Below are 21,961 nucleotides of genomic sequence, written 5' to 3'. Positions count from 1 at the left end.
ATAGGTTGTTCTGATAGGGAGTTAAGTTTAGATGTTACCTTTTCAAATGAGTGAAGACTTTTATTTACAAGTGTATCTTTGCCAATCTTTGCCAAATATTATGATCTTGGAAATACAGCTATCAAAAAGTCTTTGTTGCTTCATGTAAACTAGAAATAAAGTAGGCTGATTTTTTTTTTTTTATGCTCAAGTATGGAACTCTTTCTGACTACATAGAGACATCCAAATGTCATAGAACGTCCCTACAATTGTATGGCAAACTCAAAATTGATTTTTATATGGATTTGGAAATATTATCTACTGCCTGTTCAATCCTATGATTAGGAAAGTGCTAGAGTTAACGATCTTTTTTTTTTTTCCCTTTAAAATAGGGAGTTCCCCTTCAGAGTAAAATCAATTATCTTCTTGGTTGATCTAGAATATTTTTTCTCTTGCATAATGCAATGACATTCTCAATAATATGTTTAATGTAATATACCCATTTTGCCATACATAATATGCTGTTACTGATTTCCTAACACAATAGTATTATGGTGTGGGATAGTGGACCAAAAATTGAGATAGTTATGACTGCTAAATAGAAAAGATTGATGAGTTTCATGGTGTGTCCAACTATGGTTTTTCCTTTTGTCCTATTAAAGTGTGCAATAGTTCATAGTGAAGACTGTGTATAAAGATTTGTTTTATATGGGAGAACAAAAACATAAATAACTCTTTTGCATTACGGTATATAAACCATGTTATATAGGTAGAGGATGATCTTTCACATATATTTGGAGACTCACGAGATTTTAGTTTCTTCGTATAAAAACCTTGTAAGTTATGTCTTCCAAATTATGAGTCTTTTTCACTAAATACACTTAAAATTTCTTTAATGCTTATTTATTTTTGAGAGAGAGTGAGAGAGAAACAGAGCGCTCAGGGAAGGGGCAGAGAGAGAGGAAGACACAGAATCCAAAGCAGGCTCCAGGCTCTAAGCTATCAGCACAGAGCCCAAAGTGGGGCTTGAACTCACAGAACACAAGATCATGACCTGGATGCTTAACCAACTGACCCACCCAGGCTTCCCTAACTGAATACACTTTTTAAATTTATTTGCAACTTACCTAGTTCTACACATGGTTCCAATCCTTTGAAATTGGTTGAGTCTTTCTTAGGACCCAATATCGGATTTTATATTGGTAAATGTTCCATGTATACTTGAAAAAAAAGTATTATGTTGTTGTTGGGAATGTTCTGTCTATTCCAATTAGGTCAGGTTTCCTTATTGGGTTGTTCAGTTCTTCATCTTTACTCATTTCTTTTTTTCTGGGTGTTCTATCAGAAATTGAGAGATATGCCAATGTTTCCAGCTATAACTGATGAAAACCATTGCAGCAGGGGCAATGGGAGTTTTAAAAATAAAATCTAACCCTGGGAGAGGGGGAGTAATACATGCCAGGCCCAGAACTGCAGGTGAGGAGGGAGAGGAACACTGATGAAGACCATACCTGTGAGACCCACTGACACAGAAAATGCATACCTGCTTTGGCCTCTCCATCCCCTCACCGGGATAACAAGTCTTGGGGAAAAGTCACAATGGAACATAGCTGTGGGATTTGCAAGACACAGACTCTGAGGTACAGTACAAAGGGAAAACCTAAGGCTGAGTGGAGCTAAAATTTAGAATAACTGCCAAACACCTAAAAATAAGATATTGCTAGCCAATGTTAGTTATTAATTTATTAGCATTATTCTAGAATTCCCATTTGTTCCTGTGCTCTAAAAAATTATCAGTCTTCTAACTATTTCCTTGAACACAACACAATTAATGTTAAATTCATGTGTTAACTCTTTGGTCTGTTCCTCTTGATTTTTTTTTTATTGTGTCATCATGTCTTATTGTAGAACCCCTTCTTTTTTGATGGGTTCCAAACAGTATATATTTATAAGTTAGAAGGGACCTGAGGCTTAGGATGATGATATCTTATTGAAAAATGTATTAAATTGGTTCTCTCTAGGGGACAGAGAAACTAATAGATCTAGAACAGTTTAATCTTACTGGGGAGTTTGGGGTGCCTGGGTGGCTCAGTTGGTTAAGCATCTGACTTTGGCTCAGTTCATGATCTCACGGTGCATGGGTTTGAGCCCTGTATGGGGCTCTCTGCTGTGGGTGGCTCAGTGATTAAGCATTGGACTTTGGCTCAGGTCATGATCTCATGATGCATGACTTCAAGCCCTGCACTGGGCTCTCTGCTGTCAGCATGGATCCTCCTTCTTCGGATCCTCTGTCTCCCTCTCTCTCTGCCCCTCCCCTGCTTGTTCTCTCTCTCTCTCTCTCTCTCTCTCTCTCTCTCTCTCTCTCTCTCAAAAATAAACACTAAAAAAAATCATACTGGAGATTTAGATCTCGTACCACTAGACTTCCCACCCTGTGTGTTCAGGTTCATTTCCAATTCTTTTTTTTTTTTTTTTTTCTGAGAATATAACCTTTTATGGTTCTTTCTCAAACATAGTTATTTATGAGTTTCCCCCTTCTTATCAGTTCCTGAATACATTTTTTTTTCTTTTAAAGAACTGGCAGAAGCCTTTGAGCCATGCGTACCTGCCTGATTTTTCTTCCTTCCCTGAGTATTAGCCCCTTAGTTCTGCATTGCCTTGTAATTATTTCTATTCACTTGCAGTTTGAAGGTCAGTCCTAATTTCTTAGTCTATCATTGCTGGTCTAAATGTAGTTTTATTTACATTTCCAATATTATGAGTAAGGTTAAACATTTTGCAATAGGTTAACATTCCACGTGCATTTATTTTCTCATGGATTGTCTGTTTATATTCTTTTTTTTCTCCCAAGATTTTATTTAAATTCAAGTTAGTTAATATATAGTGTAATATTGGTTTCAGGAGTAGAATTTAGTGATTCACCACTTACATATAACACCCAGTGCTCATCCCAACAAGTGAACTCCTTAATCCCCGTCACCCATCTGGCCCATGCCCCCACCGACCTCCCCTCCTGCAACCAGTTTGTTGCCTCCCTGTTTGTTTTTATTTTATTTTTCTTTCCTTCCCTTATGTACTCTGACTGATGATTAGATTGAGGGTGTGTATTTTGGCAAAAAAATACCACTGAAATGTCCCCTTCTCTGTGTATTATATCTTAAAGGAAGTGATTTTGATTGTCTTCTTACTGATGATATTAATTTTGATCAGCTTAAGACAGTATCTGCCAAGTTTCTCTACAATGAAGTTACTATTTTTCGCTTTGGAATTAGTAATTGGGGGAGATACTTTGAAGTCATGCAAATATGTTCCCTTTCCTCAAACATCTGCTTATTAATATTAATACCTTTCTTTTAGGTGCTATAACAAAAATACCACAGAATGGTGGCTTACAAACAACTGAACTTTATTTCTCATGGTTCTGGAGGCTGGACGTTCAAGAGCAAAGTGCCAGCATGGTTATATTCTGGTGAAGGCTCTTTTCTGGGTTGCAGTATGCCCACTTTTCACTGCATCCTCACATTTTGAAGGGACCAGGGTGCTCTGTTGGGTCTCCTGTATAAGAGTACTAATTCCATCCATGAGGCCTCCACTTTAATGTCTAAGCACCTCCCAAAGACATAACCTCCTAATACCATCCCATTGGGTGTTAACATTTCTACATATGAATTTTAGGGGGGACACACACATTCAAACTATTGTAGCAACCATCCTTGGATGTAGCTTACAACAAATAATACTATGGGGCTTGCTTAATGGAAACTTTCTATTTTTCTTTCTCTCAACATTTTAAAAATGAAATCTTTCTGTCCCTTCTACCTACCCCAACTATTTATTCAAGTGATCTTTTATTTATTTTAGTATAGACTCATTTTATTTATGTTATTCTATGAGTTATAGTCCAAACTATAATTATTTATGTTATTGCTCAAATTCTCTTATTCCTTACTTTTCTTCTTTCTTTCCCCTATTATTATACTTTTTATCCTTTATTTTATATAAACATATACACACACATTTTCTTTTATAATTTCTTTGTTGAAAATTTAAAGCTGAAGTTCGATTACACAACCCTGGGATTATGACCTGAACTGAAATCAAGAGTTGGACGCTCAACCGACTGCCCAGTGCTCTGGTTTTTGTTTTTTAATTCTCTTTTTACCTTCTCTGCTTTTCCCACAATCTCTTTTATGAAATGGGCTGCATTGGCTTTATAGCGTTCTTGAAAATTTGTATTTCAATTTGTTTCTTTAAATTATTTTGAGATACAGGGTTATAGTTTTTATCTCCATGGTGGCCACATTTTTCTGGTCTTCTTTGTTGGCTAATTTTGGTTTTGGCCATCTTTCCATAGGTTAGTTCATATTCTTTTCTTGTTACTTATGGTAGTTAGATGGATGCCTTAGACCTCTAGGTTCCTATGTAGGGGGCAGAACTTCCAGGATTCAGAGCTCAGTGGTTCCGTCACTGACTGTTAATGTGAACTCTCACAATACAGTCATTGCTATGATCTATTCTGGCATCAAATGTAAGGTTGTTTCAGAAACTTCTGCCAAATTTCTTTTCCTTATACGTTTTTGTTTAGGATGGGCCACAAGGGAGATTCTTGTGAGATTTGGATGGTATCGGTGAGAAAGATGACTTTTTGCAGCTGACACAATTACAGCCACCAATCTGCTGACTTACCTTGTTGGCATGGAGCAACGTTTGGGCCTGTAGTCATTCTGCCTTTTCCTGAATACCTCTTCCGTGTCTCTAACTCCTGGGACAAGTATGTGTGTTTAGCTCCATGATCAAAAGACACCAGAATTTGCAGAATATTCTATCACCGAGGACAAAGACAATTAGAATGGACATGGGTTTAGTTGACTGTCATGAGGTTCTAGCTTGTTTTCTTGGGATTCTTTCCTGCTCATGATCTTCTCTTCCTGTCCTATGACCTATCAGTTTCAAGCCACAGCCTTCAACACTGAAACATGACCTTAAAGGGACCACTTAGCCATCCAGAGTTATGCAATTGCATAAGCCAATTTCCTGCATAAATTCCATATCAAAATAACCCAACTTGAATGGGTTTCCACTGACCAAATCCGAGAAATTTTGTACATTAAAATAATTAAGAGAGTAAAATAATATTCATGGAATAAAATGCTGTACACTTACTATTGACACTTTTGTAATTAATTTTAGGGACAACAATAAATAAATGAATAAATAATATTCTCCCTTCAAATTACTTATTAATTCAAAGGGGCATTAGGAATTATGCATTAGACAAAGCTGGAAGACACTGAATTTAAATAAGCAATGAAAGATTCCTATTTGATTCAGTGAACATCCTGTTACTCTCTTCCTTATTTTGCTGTTCAAATTTTCACAGATTTGGCCAATGTGAGCCCCTTGAAGCTGGATCCTGTATCCTTTAGTTATGTTTCTCTCATACTTTTTGCAATTTCTTAGCCATTTTCCAAGGATACCTTATTCCTTCAGGTGGAGAATATCTCAGATTAACTGTGTTCATTGCCACTTGGTTGCATATATTTCTAGGGCTTTTCAAAGAACATGCAAAAGAAGTATAGATACATAAATATAAATATGTACATACATGAATACATATATATTCCCGTATTTACACAAATATCTATATTCTCATTCAACACCACTTCTTAATCTTCTAGATTGTTGCATTTTATACTTAGGCTAAATAATAGTAAGATACTACACAAAGATCACGATAGAAATCTGAGTTGATTAATTCCTACAAATGTGTAATCTTAAATTAACATGATTTTTTGCTTTCATATTTTAAGATGATAAGAATTTATAAGAGTACAGCTTATTCAAGGAGTGCCTGGGTGGCTCAATCAGTTAAGCAGCTGGTTCTTGATTTTGGCTCAGGTCAGGATCTCATGGTTCATGAGACCAAGCCCTGCATCAGGCTCTGCACTGACAGCATGGAGCTTCCTTCTCCATGCTGGGATATTCTCTCTCTCTCTCTCTCTCTCTCTCTCTCTCTCTCTGTCTCTCTCTCTCTCTCCCCCCTCCCTGATTCTGTCCCTCTGTCTATCAAAATAAATAAATAAACCACAACAACAAAAAGGGTACAGTTTATTCAACTATTATTTTCTATCAAAAAAAAAACCAGTTTCTTTCTTGCTCAAAAGAAGTACTTTATATTTTACACATATGATAGAAGTCATAGCCTGATTAATTCTATTTAATAAGTATGATTCTAAAGATGAACAAGCCCCAATAGACCTTGGATTAGATCATAGTTGATTGATTGTATTTCACACTTCTGAGTAGATCATAAATATACATTAAACAATGAGTAGACTTCCAAAAATAAATAATGATTTACTGTTTAAATTTCCCCATGGCAATTTCCTTTAAATGTGTGTATTGTACAGGTAGGCTATTGTTGTATAAAACTCAGTGACTTAATTCTAAATGACTAATTAAGGCTCATGTGACCGTGGGTCTGTTGCTGATAGACTGATGTATTTGGCTGGGAAGCTCTGATAATTTTAGGTAGGCTTTGTCACACATCTGTGGGTTGGGTGGAGATCAGTGATGTAGGCTGGGCTAGGCTAGGTTCCCTATGTCTCTCATCACAGGGCAATGATATAGTTAAGGGGGAAGCAAAAACATTTCAAGACTCTTTTTTTTAAATGTATATTTGTTTTTGAGAGAGAGAGAGAGAGGGAGACATGGAATCCAAAGCAGGCTCCAGGCTCTGAGCTGTCAGCACAGAGCTGGATGCAGGGCTGTAACCCACGAACTGGGGGATCATGACCTGAGGCAAAGTTGGACACTTAAGTGACTGAGCCACCCAGGTGCCCCAAAGCACATCAAGACTCTTAAGGCCTAGACTCTGTATGGGAACACAATCACCTGTACCTGATTTTATTATCCAAATTAAGTTCATATGGCTGTACCCAAATGAAGGGGCAGAGAAATATACTCTATCTCTTTAGTGAAAGGAACTGCAAAACTATATTGCAAAGACTGTGAGTACAAGAAGGAAAGAAGAATGAGGTCAATAATTTCACTTAAAACCTTGCTGACTTTTGGTAGATCAGCACATTATTATTCCCTGATGGGTTGACTAGAAATGTAGAATTCCGATTGGTTCATATGTATATTAAAGGTAGAGAAGAGCTGATCTAAGAATATAACTATCATGTCACTTAACTCACTCTCTCTTTCACGTAGACTTGTTTCTTTAATTCTGTAAGTATGCACTGGGCCCAGGTCCTTTCTTGTCACTGTTTGCACATCTAGAACATTTGAGCCTCTGCTCAACTGTCACCTTATTTAAAAAATATCCTGACTATCTAACATAAAATATCAGCGCATCTCCATGCCATCACCTTCCTTCCTCCCATCATTATTTTTTTCTACCACAGCACTTGTTAATACCTAAGTTTTACATGCATTTTTGCTTAATTTTAATCTATATTCATTAGAGTAAAAGCACTAAGAAAGCAGGGGCTTTTGTGTTTTTTTCACTACTGAATCCCTGGTATCTAGAATAATCTTGGCATTTAAAATGTGCTCATAAATGTAAGTTAATAAGAAATAAATTTTAAAAATATTTATATAGAGGTAATTTTTAACTGAAAAATATTTATTCTAAAGCTATAACTAGTTATCAAACTTAACTGTATATCAGGATTTTGTTTGGCTACAAGTTATAGAGATACACTTGCCTTCTCAGAAATGGCTTAAACAATGTATAGTTTTATATTTCTTTATCATAAAAAAAGTTCATATTTTATTAGTTCAGGGCTACTGTGGTGGCTCCATAACATCACCATTGCCTCAGGGTCCTAATTTTCATCTCTTACCATTTTTTAATCCTGATTCATATTCTCAGTTTTGCATCCTGTTTTGAAATGGCCCAAGCAGTCCTAACCATAATGAATGATTTCCAGGTAGGAAGAAGGAAGAGGAGAAAGTGGTACAAAATTACTTGTGAACGGGGTCAAATAATTTTTAAGGTATTGCCTAAAATCCCTTCCTATAATTCCCATTAGTGTTAATGACCAGGGCTAGGATTTATCATCAAATGGTCATTTCTGACTTCTCTGGGAAATACAGTATTTTCTTTGGACATTTTTCTACCTCTAACAAGTTGTGGTTATATTTATGCTGAAGAAGCTCTACTATTGTATTTTACATAAAAATGAATGCATTTACCTTTTTTAAAGTTACATTTGCTTTTTAAAAAAAATTGTGTATTTACTTTGAGAGACAGAGAGAGAGAGAGAGAGAGAGAGAGAAAGGGAGAGTGGGAGAGGGGCAGAGAGAGAGGGAGAGAGAATCCCAAGCAGTCTCCACACTGTCAGCACAGAGCCTGACCTTGGGCTTGAACCCATGAACTACAATATCATGACCTGAGCCAAAGTCAAGAGTTGGATGTTCAACCGACTGAGCCACCCAGGAGCCCCCAGATTTTTTTTAAATGACAAATAAGAATAAAAACTTGACTCTCAGTAACAGTGTTTGTGGTCCAAAGAAATTGATGAATACATATACATTGTTCTTCAAAACTTCATGTTATAGAATTCTTTTTAGAAATTATATAGTTTTTCATTTCTTTCAATTGAATAAAATTTTTGGCATATCTAGAAAAAATTTTAAACTGTTAAAGTTTTGACAATATTGATACTTGGTAATTTAATTAGTAGCAAGTTTTTTTTCATTGCCACATAGTACTATGTGGCAATGAGAAAAAATGAAATATAGCCCTTTGTAGCAACATGGATGGAACTGGAGAGTGTGATGCTAAGTGAAATAAGCCATACAGAGAAAGACAGATACCATATGGTTTCACTCTTATGTGGATCCTGAGAAACTTAACAGAAACCCATGGGGGAGGAGAAGGAAAAAAAAAAAGAAGATTAGAGTGGGAGAGAGCCAAAGCATAAGAGACTCTTAAAAACTGAGAACAAACTGAGGGTTGATGAGGGGTGGGAGGGAGGAGAGGGTGGGTGATGGGTATTGAGGAGGGCACCTTTTGGGGTGAGCACCGGGTGTTGTATGGAAACCAATTTGACAATAAACTTCATATATTGAAAAAATAAAAAAAATACTAGCAAGTTATATCTAGTAAATTTAAAGGTCTGTTTTCTGAATTCCTTATTCAGCAGAAATACATACCTTCATACTTTCATACCTCTTTAATAAAAAAAATGGCTCTTTTGGCCAAACAGGGTTCTGAATCAAGATGTCACTCTAGCATTGGAATTACATAACAAAACAATGTTGCGTATGTTGTTAATCCATATTGGATTCCTTCATTCTTCTCGAATACTCCATGGTGCTCATTTAGAACTATGAAGTTAAGGAAACTTGCTCTCTGCAAGTTTTCCAAATTTTCATCTTAGCAGAAAGCCTCATCTACCTAGAGTCAGAAGGCTTTAAATCATGTAACTAATGTTGTGATAGTAGCTGCTTCCATGGGGATGTATTAGTGGCAAAATTAATGCATCATTGCTAGGCACGTATTTTTCTCTACCTCAATTTCCACAAGGGGCTATCTTGTCATGTTTGTACTCAGTACTTGCACCAGATCACTGTTAACTACAAGAACAGAAATATCAGCTCTTTTTTCCTGAAATGTTTTATTTCATCCTGTTTTTCCTCCCATAGATAAGAGTATGAATTAAACTAGACTCAAATACAATAAAAATCAGAGAATATTTTTTTCTTTTCAGTAAAGACTTTTCTTGGCTGAACTTTTTCAGTGAAGTTCACTGAGGTTTTCTTTTTGTACATTAGCAGCTGGATAGAGTTTGATGATGGTGATCCAAGCATACCTAAGAATATAATTTTGAGTCCAGATCTTGGGTTAGACATTTGTGACAGACCCAAACAAAGTGAAGACACATATCAGTTCAGCTTCCTTTACCTCTTGCCTTCTTTGCACATTGCTCTTCAGTCACAGCAAGTCACAGAAGTCACAGTCACTTCTACTTTCATTCTTTCAGGTCTCAAACAAATGTCTTACTTAGTTCCTGTAACACTACAGCTAAGTGCGCACTTAGGCTTGCCCATCTGATCTTTGGACCCACCCTCCTGTCTTTTTATTTTTTTTGCCCAATATATATTTGATTCTTTCAGGAGCTATGCCTCATAACTTCCGTGAATTAGAAGGGGTACAGCCTTGAAAGAAAGCTGCTCTTCTTCTATGTACTGTGACATCATTAGTAATTCCAGGTGGAATTGAAAAGATTTGAAGGGATAATTAGAGTTTCCAAAAAGCCTCAAATCACACTGCATCCCTTTGTAGTGAGTGGCAGGGAGTGAGATTATGATTTTATTCTAAACTAGTATTTCACAAACTACTTGTAGCCAAAGACTACTAAAAAATTCCAGGGGGCACCTGGGTGGCTCAGTTGGTTAAACGTCTGAGTCTTGGTTTCAGCTCAGGTCATGATCTCTCCGTTTTTATGAATTCAAGCTTTGGGTCCGGCTCTGCAATGGCAGCAGGGAGCCTCCTTGGGATTCTCTCTCTCCCTCTCTCTGTGCCCTTCCCCCACTCGTGCTATCTCTGTCTCTCTCAAAATAAATGAACTTAAAAAAATTCCAGTCATTGAAGATCAATACATTTATAAGATAAAATTTTTGTAATAATGTCAAATTGTTATAAAAGTTGTAAATACTTATTCTCACTTTCTGTGAGTATGTGTCCTGGCCTAACGTCATCCCTCCACAGACATTTTGACCAGGCTGTAACTTTAAAACTCTTCTCTTATATTTATTTGTTCTTCACATTTTTAAGAGATTACAGTATTTATTTTAAATCATGTCTTTTAATAATTAAGTTATAACTATTTCATTTAAATGTTTGGCTTTATATTACACTTATCTAATATTAATATTCCCACCTGTCCTTTTATATTCATGTATATTAACTGGATTTTCTGCCCTTTTTGTTTTTAACCTTGCTAGGTCAGTAAATTTGTGGTTTCCCTCCTATTTAAAACTGAATTGTATCCCATATAGCTTAAATGTAAACTAAGCGAGCTTAGTTTTATTCCTAAATATTGTACCTCTGCTTGCTTTAAAACATTTTTAAAACATTTTAAATCTAAAGCTACAACATTCTGAACTGCCTTTAGTCCCTCCAAAGCCATGATCTCTTTTACAGTCCTTGATTTCCATTCTTTGGTAATGCAATTCCTACTCCTTTGATCACACATATATTGAAAAAATATATATGTATATATGTGTATATATTTCTAGACCTAAATGACCATTCAAGAGGTCTTTTTTAACCCCTAGCAAATATTAGAAGTTCTGACATGTGTTTATGTAGCACCCTAACTTGATGCTTCCTAATACCTATCATCCTTTATTGAAAAATATGTGTAATAGAAACTTTCTAGTGGTTTTAAGCATATGACTCATAGGAAAAAGAACTCCATACTCTCTAAGTTCAGAAGAGTCTTCACTGTTTGGGGTCAGTCATTACCCACAAGCTTTAGAGTGAGATACAAGTTCAAAGAACTCTTCCTAACACCCATCCTTACAGCTTACACTCTAGTCAATATAAAGGAATAATTAGGGAGAGAGCTGAGGAAGGTACTTTAGAAATGCGGAGTTTGTGGAGAGAGTCTGCTGGACATGGAAAGGAGAGAGGGGCACCTCCTAGTTGTAAAGTTGAAGGCAAGGTCCTCAAGACTGGCTCTAAGTTAATGATTATTCAAGCCACTATTAACATATATGTGGAAATTCATTATTCCATTGTCTTTATTTTTTATGATTGAAAATGTCATTAATAAAACTTTTAAAACAAAGTTAAAAATGTAGGAGTGGGAACCAAAGGAAATAACTTATAAATACTGATAGTGCAAGAATGGAAGTCTAGGATTCTCTGGTTAGATATCTGTTTAGACAGCACATTTAGTAACATTCCCCTATGCTTCCAGAATAAAATAACAAAACAACTGGAGAGGGAAAGCATGGAGAGAGGCTGGTAGAGCGGGAGCACAGACTTCCGACCACCACCAGTACTTGCCCCTGGTTGGCATTTTAAATGGAGCCCTATGTATCAACAAGCCTCACATTTGACTGTATAAAGAGAAGAAATAGGGGAATTTAAAATTACTTGGAAGAAAGCATTGCCTCATCATGGCAGGAAAGCATGTATAACAGAAAAATAATATATTAAACCCTTTGGAACTATACCAAAACATGCAGCCAAAGTTCATTAGACAAACATACATGCCAAAGAAGTCAACTCATAAGGGTGACCTCATTTGTGGGAGCATGATGGGAGCAATGCATGTACACTTCTAGGCCTCATACACCATTCTGGAACAAAACTTACACTCGGTCAAATAAAGACGCAGTCCTCTTTCTCAAACTCCTCAAGAAGGGAAGGTATTTGAAGAATAGCCTCTACTCCCCTTCAAGCTTCTAGCAATACAGAAGGCTCAACTTTAAGAGGGTGATGGTGGTAGAGGAAAAGAAACTTGAACAGTAAATGAGTTTGTATTGAATAATGAACACAATTCAGTCTCAAAACAAAAATTAGACTGTTCTAATGATTGAAAATGGTGAAAATCTATAGAAGAGAATTGGGCTCTCATTAATATTTTCCATCACCCAGTGGTGACATAGGTTTGACATGCCAAAGTGGATGCAGAATTTGGAGAAATACAACTCTTCTTTATTTATCTTTTGGGAGTAAATCTCCTAAAGAAAATACTAAATACACAAATATTTTTCCTAAAGGCAAAAGCTATGTCTGTCCTGCCCTCCAATATTTGCCTATAATGTAGCATGATAGGTGATTAACAAACATTTGTATAATAAATGAATAAAGAAATAAATCAATGAATTATCTCAATGTTCAAGAGTGAATTAACCAGCAAACAGATGATTGCAATACAATATGACTAGTTTTATGAAAAGAATAGATAAAATATTCCAAAAAATTTTTGAAGGGTCAGAGAAATTTTACCTGAAGAAGTGACTTTTAAGCTGAGGGTTGAAGGATGATTACAGCTTGCTAGAGAATTGGGGAGATGATTACAGAGGCAAGTGCAAAGTCAGCAAGGTTGAAAATGACAATGGCACTCTTGATTACTAAAATTAATTCATGGTTCTGTCTCAGAAAGGGAATGTTGAAGAAATGGATGGGGCTGAAAAAGTAAACAGTGGACAAATATTAATAGGCTTTATACACTTGGACTTTATCTTGAGACTAGTGAGAACCCATGGGTAATTCTGTAGTTTAGTTTATCTATTGTTGTGAAAGAGTGTATGTATCAGTTATAATAATAATAATAATTATTATTATTATTATTATTAAATTATGATTATTTGAGAGAGAGAGAAAGCACGTAAGTAGGGGAAAGAGTTAGAGGGGGAGACAGAGAGAAAGGCAGACAGACAGATAGAGAATCTTAAGCAGGGTTCACGCTCAGTATGGAGCCTGATGTGGGACTTGATCCTATCCACGACCTTGGGATCATGGCCTGAGCTGAAATCAAGAGCTGGACACTCAGCGGACTGAGCCACCCAGGTGGCTTGATTACCAGTTATATTTCTTGATTACCAGTTTCAGAGAAAATTTGGCTCAAATATTTAAAAGCAAAAAAGATATATCAATGTATAACATGACTAAAATCTAGGTATGTATAATACTAGTCATGACTGGGTTCAAGTCTAAAATATTTTTGTCAATAGACTGATCTCACAGGTTAGACTTTTGTTGTATTGATTTCTTTCTTGGGCTCTATATGGTAAATGTAAAGTGATAGTAATTTCAAATCTTACATTCTTTCACATGGTAGTTCTGATTTAGTTTGATGTGGGCAAATGCTTGTTCGTGAACCAATGTCAGTGAGTTAACAATTTAGATTATTTGTTATACTAACTCAAAATATGCTATAGGTTACCCCTGGACATTCCCCAGAAATTTTCACTGGGTTTTTAAGGTAAAAATTTTTTATAATAATAGTAAAATGTTATTTGTCTTTTTCACTCTGATTCTTTTGCAAAGGTCCAATAGAGTTAGGCTGGATAATATGTTATATCGTACTATGTTGAATCCTGTAATATTCCATGAAGTCAAATATAAAAGTGATTTTTAAAAATATAGCACAATGTTATTTATTTTTTCTTTATAAAACAGCAATTTTTTAATGTAATGAAATATTCAAAAGGTTTATAACTGCTATTGTAATTAATATTTTAAAGTCTCTATTTTATTTTCTTATATCATAACAGATATGATCCACATACACAAAAGCTCTTGGGGTCATCAGTAACACTCAAAGAGTATGATGGGTTCCTATGACCCTAAAATTTGAAAACCAATGATATAGTAACAGTTCCCAAAATTTTGGTGACTTAGAACAATGAAAATTTATTTCTCACTTACATTTTGCTGATTATTGCAGTCAGTAAGAAGTCCAAGCTATGGAACAACCACCATCTCAGTTGTTGTTCTCTGATAGGCTGGGGGAAAGAGGAGGAAGACAGAGATATGTGAAGTCTCAACAGGTAGTAAAATGCTTGACCTAAAATGAAAATACACCAGTGCTCTCAAGTTGAATGACTAACTTTAGCTGTAACATATAACCATAAGAAGGGAGAGAAAATGCAAAACTTACCTCACCTACGGTGAGATGTATTTCACAAATAATGTTAATGAGTACCAAAAGATGACCTGAAAGTGAAAATCAAAGTTAAGTTTTTATATTTATAAAAATTATGGTATAGAAACTGGGACAAAAATAATTTATTTTAAAGTAAACTATAGGGGATACCTCAGCAACAATGGTGGAATAGGGTCCAAAGGCATTCTTCCAGAAAAGCAGTGAAAAAAAAATGGCAAAAACTTTCAGAAAACAAAAAAAAAAATATGAATGGAAACTATCTGAGAAATTCTAGGCATTGGACTGAGTAGAAAAATATTTTAAGCCAACTATTTTATGTATGCTCAAAGACCTAAAGGAAATCATCATGTTCAAAGAACTAAAGGAAACAGTGAGAACCATGTCACACTAAGTAGAGAGCATTAATAAACAAAATTATACAGTATAAAAAGCTGAGGGGGTGTATGGGTGGCTCAGCTGGTTAGGTGTCTGACTCTTGATTTTGGCTCAAATCATGATCTCACAGTCGTGAGATTGAGCCCTGTGTCTGGCTCCACACTGGGCATGGAACCTGCTTAAGATTCTCTCTCTCTCTCTCTCTCTCTCTCTCTCTCTCTCTCTCTCTCTCTCTTTCTCAAAAACATAATAAATAAAAAGCAGAAAGAAAAAAGAATTATGAAAAGTAAACAAAGCCTACAAAATCTGTGAGACACCTTCAAGTATACCCAGATATGGATAAGAGAACCCAGAGGAGAGGTATAAGGAATATTTGAAGAAATTATGATAAAAACTTTACATATTTGATGAATTAAATGAATCTACATATTTGAGAATTTCAACGAGTCCCAGGTCAGATAAACCCAAAGACATCACATTGAAACACATTATAATAAAACTTTTGAAAGCCAGAGCCAGAGAAAATCCTCAAAGCAGCAAGAGAGAAGTGACTCATCGCATACAAGAGATCCTCAAAAAGATTAACAGTTGATTTTTTCATTAGAAACCATGGAAGCCAGTTTAGGAATTTAGTACGTCAGTTTACTAGAAATAATATACTATAAACTGTTGCACCACAAATTCAAGTTATTGGTGCATTGTTTACAACTGAAGACTTTAGAGGCACCTGCATGGCTCAGTTGGTTAAGCATGACTCCTGATTATGATCTCACTGTTCATGGGACTGAGGCCTACATTGGGCTCTGTGTTGTGTGGAGCCTCCTTGGGATTCTCTCTCTTCCTCTCTCTCCCTCTCTGCCCCTCTCTCACTCACGCATATGCATGTGTGCCCCCACTGTCTCTCTCTCTAAAAAAAAATTAAAAAATATAAAAATGCAGACTTTAATGTAAAAGAACAAGAATATATAAGATTTATGCACCAAATACCTAAATAAAAAATATCTCTTTTATTCATTAATTAGAAGGCAATTAGGATAGCAATAATCCCATGAATTTTTTTAATGTTTATTTATTTTTGACAGAGAGAGAGAGAGAGAGAGAGAGAGCATGAGTGCGGGAGAGGCAGAGAGAGAGAGAGAGAGAGACAGAATCCAAAGCAGGCTCCAGGCTCTGAGCTGTCAGCACAGAGCCCTATGTGAGGCTCGAACTCACAGACTGCGAGATCATGACCTGAGCCAAAGTAGGATGCTCAATCAACTGAGCCACCCAGGTGCCCCTCCCATGAAATATTTATGGATTCATTACAACCTCTATAAAAATTTCAAGTACCTTTTTTTCCCGGAAATAAACAAGCTGATCATAAAATTCATATGGAATTTTAAGAACCCTGAATAGCCAAAAATGTCCTGAAAGAGAAACCTAAATTTGGAGGGCACACATTTACCAATTTCAACACTTACTATAAAGCAGCAGTAATCAAAACAGTGTGATACCGGCATATGGATATGCTCATAGATTAATAGAATATAATTGAGAATCCAGAAATAAACCAATACATCTATGGTCAATTGACTTTCAACAAGAGTCCCGAGATCATTCAACATAGAAAGAATAATCCCTCAAACAAATGGTGCTGGGACAATTGGATCACCAAAGGCAAAATAATGAAGTTGGACCTTTACTTCACACCATGTACAAAAATTAACTCCAGGTGTATCAAATACCTTAATTTAATACCTAACATTCTAAAACTCTTATAAGGAAACTCATAGGGGAAAAGCTTTATGAATTTCAATCTGGCAATGAATTCTTAAATATGATATTAGGAACCCAAGCTACAAAAGAAAAAAACAAGATAAATTGGACTTTATTAAAATTAAACATGTGTGCGTTAAAAGACAGTATCAATTAGGGCACCTGGATGGCTCAGTCAGTTAAGCGTCTGACTTCAGATCAATCATGATTTCGTGGTTCATGGGTTCCAGCCCCGCATCAGGCTCTTGGCTGACAGCTCAGAGCCTGGAGCCTGCTTCGGATTCTGTGTCTTCCACTCTCTCTGCCCCTCCCCAATTCATACTATGTCTCTCTGTCTCTCTGTCTCTCTCTCTCAAAAATAAATTAAAATAAAAAACATTAAAAAAAAAAGACAGTATCCATAAAGTGAAGAGACAACCCTGAGAATGTATCAAAATATTTGTAAATCATGTATTTGATAATGGCCTACTAGCCAGACCATATAAAAATGCTTACAACTCATCAACACAAAGACAAACAACCCAATTTAAAATTAGACAAATGACTTAAATAGACATTTCTTCAAATAAGATATACATTTGGCCAATACACACATGAAAAGATGCTCAACATCATTAGCCATTAGGGAAGTGCCAACCGAAACCACAAAGAGATACAACTTCATGCCCACTAGGACAGCTGTGAAAGAAAGGAAAATAATACGTGCTGACAAGGATGTGGAGAAATTGAAACTCTCATAGATTGCTGGTGAGACTATTGAATGATGCTAGTGCTCTAGAAAACAAATTGGCAGTTTTTCCAAAAGCTCAAGCATTGATATATGAGGTGTAATTTCATTCTTGGTTATATACCCCAAATTATTCAAAACAGGTTTTTGAACAGATACTTGTACATCAATGTTCATAGAGCTTTATTCACAATAGTCACAAAGTGGACCACCCCAAATATTCATCTACTAGTGAATATATAAACAAAATGTGGTATATCCATAAAATGGCATATTATTCAGCCATAAGAGGGAGTAAAGTGCTGATACGTGCTACATCGTGGATGAACTTGAAACCATCCTACTGAGTGAAGTAATCCAGACACAAAAGGCCACATATTACATCATTCCATTTACATGAAATGCCCAGAAGAGGGAAATCCATAGAGATAGATCTGCAGATACATGATTTGTAGATTGATGGTGGCCATGACTGGTAAATGAGAGAATATAAAGTGACTACTTAATGGCAATGGAGTTTCCTTTTTAAGGGGATGAAAATGGTCTGAAATGAGGTAATGGTGATGATTGCACTACACTGAAAATGTATTAAAGCCATTGAAATGTACACATTAAAAGGTCAAATGGTAAATTACATTTTGGATTTTACCTCAGTTAAACAACTAATATAATGAAATTATATCAGTTATCACTGTATCACTATCACTATAAAGTTATACATGAATATTCATTTTAGTACTGTTATTCTGGCTTCAGTATACTAAAGGCAGTAATCATGCAGGGAAATATAGAAACCCAAAGAGGAGGTATTGTGACTTAGGAGAATGGATGCAGAAATACTGAATGAATAAAGAGATCTAGAAGGGGTAGAATCAAATCCCCTGAATCTGATGATTGATTAAATGTGGCTTCTCCCAAGTAGTTTTGACTTGAAGTAGAGTGGACTGGGATGTACTTCATTAAGATAATAAGACAAGCATAAAAAAAAGCTTAGAGGTGAGATCATGATATCAATTTCAGACACAAGAAATTCAGTATTCCAGCAAACAAGAAATGGAAGCAATAAAGTGGGTGCTGAGACTATAGGTAGATGACTGAAATATATAAGCATGTATTGACAGTTGAATTTAAGGAACTGAAGGAAATTTCTCAGGCAATGTGAAAAAAAACGCATGACAACAGAGCCCTGAGGGCACCACAGATTTAAAAATATGAACAAAAGGAGCAGAAAAGCATGAGGGTGTTATCAAGAAAGCCAAAGAAAGATAATATTCCAAGGAAAGAATAGGCAGAATTTCTGAGAAGTATCCATTTGCTTGAGTGAGAAATACATTTTTGTTGTAGAAGATTTAAACACTATTGATTGGGTTAGTTCACTTTTACTCCTGTAACAGGAAGTGGGTTGAGCCTATACTTAAGCCAAATGGATTTTCAAGTTTCATTCCACTCAAAATTTTCTCACTTACCAAACGATAACCCCTGGGCACACATATGTATGCACACATGTGCACATTTATTCATTTGTGCCTTACCTCAAATTTCCTGAAGAATAGATGTAATAATCAAGACGAAAAAAACTTATAGAAGTAATAAACTCAATTATATTCCCTTGCATAATAATTTTTAAAATGAAGTAAATTAACACATAGAAATTTTAACCAAGTTCTAAGAGGATCACTTTTAATGTATAGGTGAGTGTGTGTGTGTGTGTGTGTGTGTGTGTGTGTGTACATATATGGCTATTAATTGGTAAAACCAGAATATGAACCCAGGACTTTGACTTCAGAGCCAATGCTGTAACCAGTGTACAGAATCACAGATGGTGGGTTTTTTATAGAATAATGAGTTACCCTCCTAAACAATCAAGGCTAGGGATATATAAAAGTCACTGCTTCTGGCTTCACATGTCTGATCAATGAGAGTAAGGGGAACTTTCTTTTTGAGTTTGAGTCCCAAGAATAAAGCAGCTATTGTTAGGTGGCAGGTCATGTAGCAGTGTCTGAGCCAGGGGTGGGCTGGCCATTTCCAGAGATGGTTCTGAAGTGGAAATTGTGAGCTGATCAGGCCCTCTAACTCGTGTCTAGCACAGCATAATTTTGCATGATTGCTCATCTGCCCAATGAGGAAAAAGTGTGGGGGAAGGCCAAAACTATAGGCAGTTGTGCCAGAAACTTCACCTCTGTGCTCCTTTTTCATGCTTAGTGTGGCAGTTACAAAACAAACTCTCCTCAGGTAGTTTTTGTTGAGAATAAAACATTTGAAATTATTCTAACATTATTTATTATATGGATCTAAAATTGTATGCTTCATACATTAGAATTGTGTGAACTGCCATGGATCTGTAATGGTATGCTAAACTCTCTGATGACAATTGTGTTCTCAGTTTCTCTTTTTTATTTGTAATGATTTTACTTTATACATTTTTCATGAAATATAATTTGTCAGCAAAACGTTCATGATTGCTGCAGGCTTTTGTGGATTTGTATCTTTTTATCAATATAGAACGATTTTTTAAATCCCATTATCAGATCTTTGCTTTCTCCTCTATTCTGATAGTAATTTTTTACCACATCAGTTTTCTCTTTAATGTTTGCTTGATAAATCTTTGCTTGTCATTTAGTTTTAGCCTTTCTTTGAAATTTTGTTTTTGTTCAGATTATTTTGAACAGGATATTACTGTGAATTGTTATTGTAAACTATGTGGTTAACTTGCCTTTAAAAGGAAGATTTATTTTTCCACACTTTGACATATATTTTATATTATTTGTTATTTCTGTGATCTTCCATTATGTTTTGTAGGCATATATGCAACTTATTTTTAGTTCTGCATTTGATCTCAGATCCATATTTTTTGTTTTCAATTATTTTCTGCCATGATTAGACTTTAGAGGTACTGCTCTTAGTTATTTGCAATTTTATCTTAAAGTTTAGAAAGTGCAACTTAAAAATTATACGTAATAACTATAACAGTGACAAAAAATTATTTCTTTGAATGTCATTTCTGTAAATATAGGTCTAGGCATTCCTCCACTCTTTAAATAACTTTACTAATTCTTACTCTAGACTGAGGTTATAAATACAGTACTTAATTCATCAGACCTGTCTCTTTTTCATTTATTTGTGCTCTTCCTCCTTCTTTTCCTTCCGTGTTTCCTTTTAACATCCTTCAAACTTTTTCTGTAAAGATTAAAAAACTCTATACAGGTAAAAATTTTACTTTGGTTAACAATCTTGAATAATATTTATATGGATTGTAAGGTTATACATAATGTAATTAATTTAGAAAGTTTATCCCCCAATATTTGTGATCTCAATTATTTGTTGAATATTAGATTTGATTTTTACTGTTTTTGCATAAATCTTCAAGTAATTATCTAAAAAAATATATTTGTTTCTTTAGTCCTTGATCTCAATGTGCTTTACTTTTCATTTTTTTCATATTCCAGCAATTAAATTACTGTTTATATTATTTCAAATGTGTGTGTGTTGTGTGTATGTGTGTGTACTTTTGGATTATACATATTCAAATTCTATGTAATTGAATCCTAACATTTTTCTTAAACCTGTATAATTATTTACTATTTTTATAAATGTTTGAGATATTAGAGAAGGCTAAGATAAATTAGATTTTGGTTTCATTGTTAATATTCTAATTTTTTCTTGAATGATTGTATGTTTTTATGTTTTAAAATCCCATCAGGTCATTCATAATTGTGATTTGATTTTCAATTATTTTCATAAACATACTATATAATTTTAGTTTTAAGACCATTTATTCCATATATCAGGATTTTAGAAAATTTGCTTTAAATAATTTCCTTCAGCCAAATTAATATACCTCTTTCAGAAATGCCTTTTTATTTACAGGCTCATTATTTGAATATTTCCTCTATGTTTTTAAAATATTTTCTTTTTCTTCTTATATCATCTACGTATGGTTTTAATCTGGGAACTCATGTTCCTGCAGATATCTTATCCTCTATCAAATGTCTTCATAAGTTCTATAAATACCTAAATTAGATTTTTCTTCTTCTTGTCCTTCCACATTTTAAATAGTTTCTTCTTTCTAATTGATGCCATACTCTCAATTTTATTGGGACCATGGAAAATATTTTCTAACTACTTTCTGTATATTTTTGTATATCAGTATCAAAAGGAATTAGCTCACCTATTACTTAGGGCTTGAAGTGTAATTATTTTTCATATATATGTTATATTTTCTGCATATATCTTTAGAGAATGATCCTTATCCTTGGATAAGGATCTAAGAAATTGGACTAACCTTTCTCAGAGAAAAAGTTAAGTTTTAAAAATATTTAATATTAATGGTGAAATTACTAATATTAATATTAATTTTTACTATTTTTAATATTCTAAAATACAGTTGGTAACCTAATATCAAGTAAAAATGTCAGGGAAAGCAAGAAACTACAGAAGAAATAAGAGTTGAAGTAGCTTTAACCCTGAACATATTTGCAAAGTCTGT

The 21,961-nt window shown here is 34.9% G+C and overlaps 1 long non-coding RNA gene across 3 annotated transcripts in view; it reads right to left on the bottom strand.

Annotated features, from left to right (window-relative positions):
- Nucleotides 1-21,961, bottom strand: part of LOC122238418 — a 99,522-nt gene that overhangs the window by 65,297 nt on the left and 12,264 nt on the right. The window contains exons 3-5 of one of the 3 annotated variants that reach the window (XR_006217335.1): nt 14,613-14,668; nt 14,381-14,457; nt 4,672-4,801 (exon numbers count right to left, since the gene is read on the bottom strand). This is a non-coding gene — a long non-coding RNA (uncharacterized LOC122238418). Of the gene's footprint in view, nt 1-4,671; nt 4,802-13,002; nt 13,137-14,380; nt 14,458-14,612; nt 14,669-21,961 lie in introns of those variants that run through there. The other 2 variants (XR_006217337.1, XR_006217336.1) reach the window with 2 other exon arrangements.

The sequence above is a fragment of the Panthera tigris genome, chromosome B2, assembly GCF_018350195.1.
Source record: "Panthera tigris isolate Pti1 chromosome B2, P.tigris_Pti1_mat1.1, whole genome shotgun sequence".
Classification (NCBI taxonomy): domain Eukaryota; kingdom Metazoa; phylum Chordata; class Mammalia; order Carnivora; family Felidae; genus Panthera; species Panthera tigris.
This window is presented reverse-complemented; position numbering and strand designations above follow the sequence as displayed.